This window comes from Sarcophilus harrisii, chromosome 1 (assembly GCF_902635505.1).
Source record: "Sarcophilus harrisii chromosome 1, mSarHar1.11, whole genome shotgun sequence".
Taxonomy (NCBI): domain Eukaryota; kingdom Metazoa; phylum Chordata; class Mammalia; order Dasyuromorphia; family Dasyuridae; genus Sarcophilus; species Sarcophilus harrisii.
In genome coordinates this window covers 716202158-716212749 of record NC_045426.1, presented here as the reverse complement: position 1 = coordinate 716212749, position 10592 = coordinate 716202158, and the positions used below count along the sequence as shown (strand labels likewise).

General features: G+C 36.0%; 1 protein-coding gene across 1 annotated transcript in view; it reads left to right on the top strand.

The window, feature by feature from the left end:
* The window catches only part of LOC100928103 (vomeronasal type-2 receptor 26-like), a 441302-nt gene that overhangs the window by 61103 nt on the left and 369607 nt on the right, over positions 1 to 10592 (top strand).

Genomic DNA, 10592 nt, shown 5'->3' with positions numbered 1-10592 from the left:
TTTTGACCCTTCCCTACCATTTCCCAGAAGAGTCCACAAGTTGAGTAAAGTTTGGGAGTTTCAGTGACTACTTCTCAACTTGAGATTCTTGTATGTGTTTCTGTGTAAGGCCAGGGATCTGAGTCTGGCCCATGTTGCCATTTTAGGGAGATGGCTTTCAAGGGCATCGTGGATCTAGCTACATCAAATGTGATTCAATGTGAATAGACATTAAAACTTCCTGTTCAGACAACTGGACTGAGCTGCTAACTCATGGCCACAGTGTGCACCATGTTCTTTAAGCCAACGGCCATGTGCACCAAGTCCTGTCTTCAGATATGCTCATAATCTCTCTCAACATGCTCAGGATCGTAGAAGCTTAGAGATGATAGTTACCTAGTACAACTTACAGCAAATAGAATTTCCTTCTACAAAGACCAACTTAGGGACATCACTGGCCCAAATTCTCTGTCTTAGTGAAATGATTCTCACAAACTCCTAGGATTCACATTGTCTCCCTAGATCATAGAATCATTGGGGTTAAAATGGGAAAAGACCTTAGAAGCGGTCTAACATTCTAATCACTTTTTTTTTTTCCTGAGGCAATTGGGGTTAAGTACTTGCCCAGGGTCACACAGTTAGGAAGTGTTAAGGGTCTGAGACCAGATTTGAACTCAGGTCGTCCTCCTGACTTCAGGCTGGTGCTCTATCCATTGTACCACCTAGCTGTCCCTCATCACCATTTTAAAGATAAGGAGACTGAGGCCCTTAGAGATAAAGCAACTTACCTACAAATTGCATAGTAAACATCAGATAAATCACTCAAGTTCAAGGGATCTGTTCCCAATTCTAGTACTCTATCAAAAAATCTCTCCTATTGTCAACAAATTGGTTTTTAAATATAAATTGATGTAGAATGGCTATTGACCCTTGAATCTATCCCAGCATCCCATTATGGGCTTATCAGAATGGATAAATATTGGCCAGATAGAGCTTTGTAGATAAATTGGCTCACTTCCATCACAAATTCCATGTCTTTAAAGACATGTCTCTTAAAAAGGTCACCTAGTTTCTAATATCCTACGGAGTCTGAGAGTTTCTTTTCTCATTCACAAAGGCCTGGTCACTAGCACTATGGTCAAACGAAGTCTTTCAGAAAGGATTGTAGGTAAAAAAAGAATTGGGTGCCAAAAGACAGAGATCCTTCAGAAGCTGGACCTATGAGCTGTACTGGGAGATATACGAGATATACTGAAGCTGATGACATGAGGGTATTTTTCTCACAATTAGAGGACTTCCAAACACTTGCTTTCTACTAGGTCACACACACAATAGGGATGAAGAGTGGCTTTCAAAAGCCCAAACATAGTTTTTTGCTATTTGTACCAAATCCAAAACTGTATTATAAAACAGCAGTTGTCAAAAGCATTTGGTACTGGCTAAAAAACATGGGCTTTGTAAATCACCATATTCTGCTTTGTTTTTAATTCAATTTTCTGAGAATGAAAGGACCATTTAGTCACTCAATTTTATGGTCACATTGATATCTCTGTTCATGGAAAAAAAGAGGATCTTGGAGATACAGGACTCATATCCAGCCCAAGCTGGCACTCCCTAGCAGGGGTCCTCAAACTTTTTAAATAGGGGGCCAGTTCACTGTCCCTCAGACTGTTGGAGGGCCGAACTATAGTAAAAACAAAAACTTTGTTTTGTGGGCCTTTAAATAAAGATACTTCATAGCCCTGAGTGAGGGGGGTAATCGTCCTCAGCTGCCACATCTGGCCCACAGGCCATAGTTTGAGGACCCCTGCCCTAGAGCCTTCTTTATCATGGTAGCATGCCCATCTCTATACATGTGTGTGCTCCTGCTACTCCCCAGAGAGATGGAGCATAAAGAGTAAGGGGTATAAATTCTCTCAGTGGATGGTGGGATGCCACTCGGTGAAAAGGGCTACTATAGGTGTGATTCTAAAGAAAGCTACTCAACCCTTGTACCATTATGCCTTGTCAAAATACTGTATCTGTTTTCCATGAAAATACAGGATTTCTCCAATTCTTTTTGAAGTCAGAGACAAATATACCATCATTGATCAGAAAGAAAGCTTATAGTTCTCTTCAAAACATTGTTTTTGAACTGGTACATTACAGATGGTCTGTTTACTCCATATTGCAAGGCCTACAGTGCCAATTTGGAGCCAGAAGACCTTAGTTTAAACCTTATCTCAGACATTTAAAAGCCAGCTTTGTGATTTTTAGAAACTTCTTTAACCTCTCTCAGTCTTAGCTTCCTTTTCTCTAAAATTAAGATAATAGCATCTACCTTAATGGGTCATTTTGAGGATCAAATAAAATCATGTGTAAAAGAGCATTATAGATCTTTAAGTATTATGTAAATGGTAGCTATCATTCTGCTTTGGGGTTTTTGAGAGGCAGTTGAGATTAAGTGACTTGCCAGGGTCACACAGCTAGTGTTAAGTGTCTGAGATGAGATTTGAAATCAGGTCTTCCTGACTCAAGAGCCAGTACTTTATCTACTATCCCATTTATTTGTCTCTATCAGTTATTATTCTGAATGATCACTATTCCATTGTCTTACTTCACCCCATGCAACTTGAAGAAGAGTAATAGAATTAGAAATGGAAACTTATTTTTTGTGGAGAAATGTGTATGTGAGAAATTTAATATTTTGGGAGACATCATCACCTTGGTGGGATCTGGCTTATGGGTTGGAATATATTTTTGGAAGGGATACTTTATTCACAAGGAACAAAAAAGAGGACTCCTCTGAGTCTATGTTTTCTCCTGGAAAATTGAGGTCATGGCTAACTTATCCAATTGTTAAGAGCAAATTAAAAAATGTATGTAAAAGGTCTATAAACATTAGCTATTTATTACTCAATGACAAAGTCAGATTCCAAAGATGACCCAAGAGTGTTAGATGATGGATATAGTCAATAAGACAATACTAAAGAAGTATTTTTAAGCACCTACTATCTTCCATCATTGGGATTGAGAATACGAAAAAGGCACAAAATGCCCAATCCTTCTCACTGGGAACTGATGGTCTAAAGGGGAAGACCAGTGGCAAACAACAGACAGGACCAGTTGGAGATTATCAGGAGGAAAGACACTTCTACTATGAAAGAGAAGAAGGAAAGTCTTCTTGCCTAAATTGGGATTTTATCTAGAACCTAAAAGAAGTCAGGAGACAGAAATGAGAAAGAAGAGCATTCCAGACCTGGAATGAATGTGATCTATTGGCTTTTCATCTCTCCCTCTGTCTCTTCTTCCATAACTTACTTTTCATTCACACCATGACCTTCAATCTCTTACCTCTCAATTATCTCCCAGATCATCTTTATTGCACCATTCACTCTCTCTCTCTCTTTCTCCCCATCTTGACTCCTTGGTGAAGCAACTTAGCTCTATACTGCCCTCCTCTCTTGAATACCTAGGAACCTTTTCATATCACCCATTAAACCCAGTTAATACTCAATGGATCACTCTCCTTATTCATCACCTTTGTGCCTCCACAGATGAGTTGAACAAAAGTGGAGAAAATTTTGCAACTGTTCTAACTAAATCAAGTACAAATTTATGCTACATAGACTTAACAGGGCCCATCCTAGTATGTCTCCCTCATCACTATCCCATTCTTCACAGAGGATCTCCCAAAGTTTTTCATCCCTCTTCAAATTCTCTGCTCTTCTCCTTCTGATTCTATCCACTCTCAGCTGAGAAATTTGTCTCCCATTTTATAGAAAAATTAAGAACATTTACTGTGAATTCCTTTTCTTGCCTCTTTTTATCTCCTATCTCACACATACCTTCTAGCACTTTATCCTTTTTCATCTATTTCAAGTGAGTCCATACCAAGGCTATCCTTGGTAGAACAGAGGTTCTAGCTATCCCACTAATTCCTCTCTCTTCCAACCGTCTCCCTCTGTGAGACATACTCATTCACTTAATTTCCATCTTTCCTTCTCTACTTATTGAGAATATTTTATACAGTTCTGGATTCCACAGTTTAAGAGGGATTTTGATAATCTAGAGAGTATCCAGAGAAAGTCGAACAAGAAGAGGAAGGGCATTGAGTTTATTTCATATGGGGATTGATTAAAGGAGTTGGGATACTTTGGGAGACCTCATCACGTTGGTGGGATCTGGCTCATGGGTTGGAATATATTTTTGGAAAGCATACTTTATTCATAAGGAACAAAAAGAGGACTTCTCTGAGTTTTCTCCTGGAAAACTGAGGTCATGGCTAACATCCAATTGTTTCAGCCTGGAGAAGAAAAGACTCAACATGCTCTAGCAACATTTTTCCAGCACGAATACCTCCATCCATTCTCCAGTGTCTCTTTATATTTTTTCCTTCACTTAGGAATATTAAGAATTTCTTAAGCACTTTGAATATAAGCACTTTGAGGATAAGGACTGTCTTGTCTCCTTGTATTTATACTCCCAGCAATTAACACAATGTTTGATACTTATTGAGTTCTTATATTTTTTATTTTAAACTTAAATTCAAAATGAGAAAAAATTCCATTTACACAGCAGACAACAAGAGAGTATTCAATATAAAACAATAAATTTCCATTTCAAGAAAATCTATGTAGTAAATAATATGTGTTGTTTGCAAAGCTGCCCTGTTTTGTTTTGTTTTGTCCTGCTTCTTTTTTGATTTTCTTTTGTTCTCTGCTGTGTATTTTTTTTACTTTATTTTTTTCTTTCCCTCTCACATCTTCCTTAAATAAGGCTACAATTAAGCATGGGTAAATAAACATACACACACACACACACACACACACACACACACACACATATATATATATATACACACACTCATACATATATATGTGAGACCATATTATGCTTATTTCCTGCAAGCATCTATTTCTCTGAGGGTGGACAGCTATAAATGTCTTCAAACAGGTAGATTCTTTTCCATTTTCCCTAATCCCCTTAGAAAATAGATTTAATAGTAGTATTGCTAGTTCAAAAAGTACAGGCAGTTTAATAACTGAGCATAAATCCACATCTTTCTAAAATGATTGGGTCAGTTAACAGATCCATCAACAGTGAATCAGTGTCTCAATTTTTCTACATTCTCTTCGATATTTGTCACTTACCTCTTCTGTCATTTAAACAAATCTGATAGGTATAAAATGATATCCCAACATAATATTTTAATTAGCATTTCTATAATAAATAATGATTTAGAAAATTTTTATTTGACTATAAATTGTTTTAATTTCATAAGGAATGACTCGCATCCTTATAGATCTGACAAAGTTCTTTATATATTCGAGATATGAAACCTTTGTCTGATAAACAGTCTATAAAAAGTTTTTTCCTAGTTTTCTGCTTTCCTTCTGATCTAGACATTTGTTTTATTTGTATAAAACCTTTTAAAATTTAATATAATTTAAATTATTCATTTTATATCTCACAATACTTTCTGTCTCTTGTTTGTTCATAAATTGTTCATTTACTCACAAGTCTGATATGTTCCATGTTCTTCAAATTTTCTAGGTCATGCATCCATTTTGACCTTGTCTGGGTGGCTTAGAGTGAATGCAAATATCAGTTGTTTCTATTTTGGCCAGAAACCATAAGGATCTTTCCCTCCCACTTCACACACACACACACACACACACACACACATATGTATTATGTATATACATGTGTTTATGTATATATACATGCATATATGTGTAGGTGACTAGGTAAGAGATAATTCTATGGCTCATTTCTTTTTAATTGAATCTTTATTTTCAATACATGTGCAAGGATAATTTTTCTACATCGGCCCTTGCAAAACCTTGTGTTCCAATTCCCCCCTTTCTCCCCACCCTCTCTCTTAGATGGCAAGTAACCCAATATATGTTAAACATGATAAAAAATATGTAAATAGAATATAAGCATACATATTTATATAATTATCTTGCTACACAAGAAAAATTCTGATCAAAAAGGAAGAAAATAAAATTCAAGCAAACAATAAAAGAAGTGAAAATGCTATGTTATGATCCACATTCAGTTCCCACAATCCTCTCTCTGGGTGTAGATGGTTCTCATCATCACAAGACCACTGAAACTGGTCTAAATCATCTCATTGTTGAGAAGAGCCGCATCCATCAGAATTGATTGTCATATTATTTTGTTATTGCCATGTTCAATGATCTCCTGGTTCTGCTTGTTTCACTCAGCATCAGTTCCTGTAAGTCTCTCCAGGCCTTTCTGAAATCATCCTGTTGGTTGTTTCTTACAGAACAATAATATTCCATAATATTCATATACCACAACTTATTCAGCTATTCTCCCAGTGATGGGAATCCACTCAGATTCCATTTCTTGTCATTACAAAGAGGGCTGCCACGAATATTTTTGCACATGTGGATCCCTTTCCCTCCTTTAAGATCACTTTGGGATATAAGTTCAGTGGAAACACCGCTGAATCAAAGGGTACGCACAGTTTGATAACTTTTTGAGCATAGTTCCAAACTGCTCTCCAGAATCAGTTGACTCAGTTCACAGCTCCATCAACAATGAATCAGTGTCCCAATTTTCCCACATCCCCTCCAACATTTATCATTATCTTTTCCTGTCATCTTAGCCAATCCGAGAGGTGTGTGGTGGAATCTCAGAGTTGTCTTAATTTGCATTTCTCTGATCAATAGTGATTTATCACTAGTATAGAAGGCCAGGAGGCAAGAATCCATTCCAGGTTTTGAGTCTTACAGTAACTTGCCTCACCAAAACTCCCTTATTGAAATAGCAGAGACTGCTTGTTAATATAATAAATTAATAATCTAGTGACTGAAGCAAAATGCAAATACTACTCTTTGGATTAAAGGCAAACCTTTGAATTTAGGAAAAGGAAAAAGAGCCAATAATAGAGACTAAAGATATCTGGGAGAAAGATACTTGAGAAAATGATGTGATAAACTTTACCTTGATGTCTATCTCAACCATTTGCATCTCTGTCTAATTAACCAAGATCCACATCTTAATCATTTACATCTCAGTAGATCTTGTTTGTTAGAGAAAGGGATAGGAACTTCAAAGAGTGAAATTTGTATCAAGTCTATGAGCATTTGAGTTATTTATATATTTGTCTCTCTGATCAATAAACTTTGAAGAGTCCATAATCTAGACTTCTTTTCCTCGCCCTGATATGTTTCCACACCCTTAATTCACTACAGGAGCTGGACTCCAACACATTAGTTGGCAGTTCAAGGAGTGTCACTATAGCTGCTGGTCCTGAGAATCCCAATCAGCATGACTTTGCAGGCCATGAACAATTAATATTTTCCAGTAACTTAAATTTAACTTAATTTGTATAAATAGTATTTCATAATTATGTTCATGTAGTTTCTGGGTTTGTTTTGATAGGTATCCTTTCAGGTATTTCATACAGTCTACAATTATTTTAAATGGGGCATCTCTTACTGCATGTTCTTGAAGGGTTTTGTTGGTGCTATATAGAAATGCTGATGATTTGTGTAGGTTTATTTTATATCCTGCTATATTGTTTAAAAAATCATTTCAAGTAATTAATTTTTAATTGAATCTCTAGGATTTTTGAGTATATCATCATATCACTTGCAAAAGGAGATAATCATTACATCATTATCCATTCTGATGCCTTTAATTTATCTTCTCCAATTACTATTGCTAGAATTTCTAATACAATATTCAAAAATAATGATATCAATGGGCATCCTTGTTTCACTTCTGTTCTTATTGGGAAGGCTTCTAGCTTGAGTCAAGAACAAATAGGTAGGTGCTTCTTATTTTAAGGAAAAATCCATTTATATATAGATTCTACTTCAACCCTTTATTTTTACTCTCTGTGTATCTTTTGTTTTTAAAAATGATTCTTATTTTAAAAAATATTGTGAAATAATGAAAACTGAGATAAGCAGAAGAGAAAATAAGCAAGAATATATTGTATAGAGGACCAGAAATACTATTTTAAGAATAATTTTGCACACACAGTAATTACATACTTACACACATATATGTTTTTACATCTGAAATATCTTCAGTTTTTTTTTACTTGACAATTAACTATATATATATATATATATATTTGTGTGTGGGTGTAAAATTTTTCCCTGATTACATGTTCAATTAATTTTTAACATTAAGTTATAAGTTTGTAATTCCTCTTCTCTTCTTTTCTCTTCTTTCTTCCTTCCTTCCAGAGATAGTATCCAATCAAATATAGGTTATACATGTGCAATCACGTAAAACATTTCCTTATTAGCCATTTTGTATAAGAAGACTCAAATAAAAGAAAAAGAAAGGAAGAAAGTGGAAAAAAGCATGCTTCAGATTATACTCAGATAGTATCAGTTGTTTCTCTGGAGGTAGATCATAGGCTTTATCATTAGTCCTTTGGAATTATCTTGGATCATTGTTTCAGTTGTCCTTCATTCCTGAAGAGGACCAAAGTTAGGATCAAGTTAGTATATTCAGCTGTGGCTGGTCAGACCACTATGAGCTCGAAATGCCCTGCCATAGGTTGGATATAAATAATCCCTTTGAACATTTGGAGTGGATTCTCTAACATTGTTCATCTCGTGTTTCTTCTGAGATAATTCCATTTTGCTTTGCTCATAAAGCCCAGCCCCATCTCTGATGAGGCACACCATGCTGGGCGGTCCCGTGCCAAAGTCTCCCATGTCATATAATAAATTCTAAAGCTCTTGAAAGGCCTTGAGAGCCTCCTTGTATCACTTTTTTTGATCACTTTTGTAAGTACATTACCTGTGAGTTCTCCATAAAAGTCTTTGGCAAACATATATTTGGCATTTGAATAATATGGTCAGCCCAACAGAGTTATGCGCAACCTTGGCCCGATTACCACAACAGGAGGGGATCCCACCCTGAAGTCCAAACAGTAAAGACTACACAAAAACTTATACAAAGATGATTCCACTCACCATCGATACATAGAATGGGCACACAGAATAAACCACACAATCCCCATAGACCTGAGAGATAAACTGCTCTCGTTGCAAGAAAACTTAATAAGTATCCCATCCACATAGCAGCCCTCAGTGAAACAAGGTTGGCAGACAAAGATCAACTTACTGAAGTCAGAGCTGTAAATACATTTTTCTGCAGTGGTCACAGTAAAAGGGAGCACATTGAAGTTGGTGTAGGTTTTGCAATCAAAACTAATTTGGTAAACAAGCTCATATGCCTTCCAAAAGGAAGGATTGGCTTATGACAATGTGATTGCCACTTGCAGGAAAACACCTGCTACCATCCTCAGTGCTTATGCTTCCACCAAGACAAATCCTGATGAGGCCAAAGAAGAAAAAGTTTGCATACCTGGAGACCCTTATGATCAATATGCCAAAAGACAAACTAATAATTCTGGATGATTTTAATTCTAGAGGAGGATCAGACTACTAAACATAGCAGGGAGGGATGGAGTTGGAAACAGCAACAGCAATTGTGACTTACTACCGAAGACTTGCGCATCATTGTATTTCTGAGAATAGCCAAGTCATCCATCAAACACTACAGCTGTTACTGTGTACAATATTTGTCTGGTGCTGCCTCTATCACTGCATCAGCTGATGGGTTTCCAGGTTTTTCTGAAAGCATCCTTCTTGTCATTTCTTATGACACAATATTATTCACTCACAATCATTTACCACAGCGTGTTTAACCACTCATCCTCTCGATTTCCAATTCTTAGCCATTGCTATATTTTTTTTAATCCTTTTCACCCCTTTTTTATGTCTTTGAAATATAGTCTAACAGTGGTATCACTGGACCAAATGGATAACCCTTTGGTCAGAGTTCCAAATTGTTCTTCAGAATGATGGATCAATTTACTACTTCACCAACAATGCATTAGTGGCCCCATTTTCCCCTCCCATGTTTATCATTTTCCTTTTTTGTCATATTAGCCAGTCTGATAGGTGTGAAGTTATACCGCAGAGTTGTTTAATCTGCATTTTTCTAATCAATAGTGACTTGAGCACTTTTATATGACTAGAGGTTGCTTTGATTTCTTTGTCTGAAAACTGCCTGCTCATATCCTTTGTCCATTTTTCAATAGGGAAATGACATGTGTTTTTATAAATTTTACTCCGTTCTCTATATATTTAAGAAGTGAGGCCTTTATCAGGCCTCATTTTATCACACTTAAAAGAAATTTTTATTATTTTACAACAAAAATTTCCCCCAGTTTTCTTTTCATTTTGGTTGCATCTGTTTTGTTTTTGCAAAATCTTTTTACTTATATAATCAAAATGATGTTTTACATTTTGTACCATTCTCTATATTTTCTTTGGTCTTAAATTCTTCCTTTATTCATAGATTTAACAAATTAACTATTCCATGCTCTTCTAATTTGCCTATAGGTTACTCTTCATGTGCAAATCATGTACTCCCTTTGACCTTATCTTAGTATAAGGTATGGGATGTCAGTCTATACCTAATTTCTACCATACTGTTTTCCCAGCAGTTTTAGCCAAATAATGAGTTTTTGCTCCAAAAGCTTGGGTCTTTGGATTTATCATATACTAGATTATGGCCATTTACTATCATGTAATATGCATCTAATCCATTCTACTGATCTACCA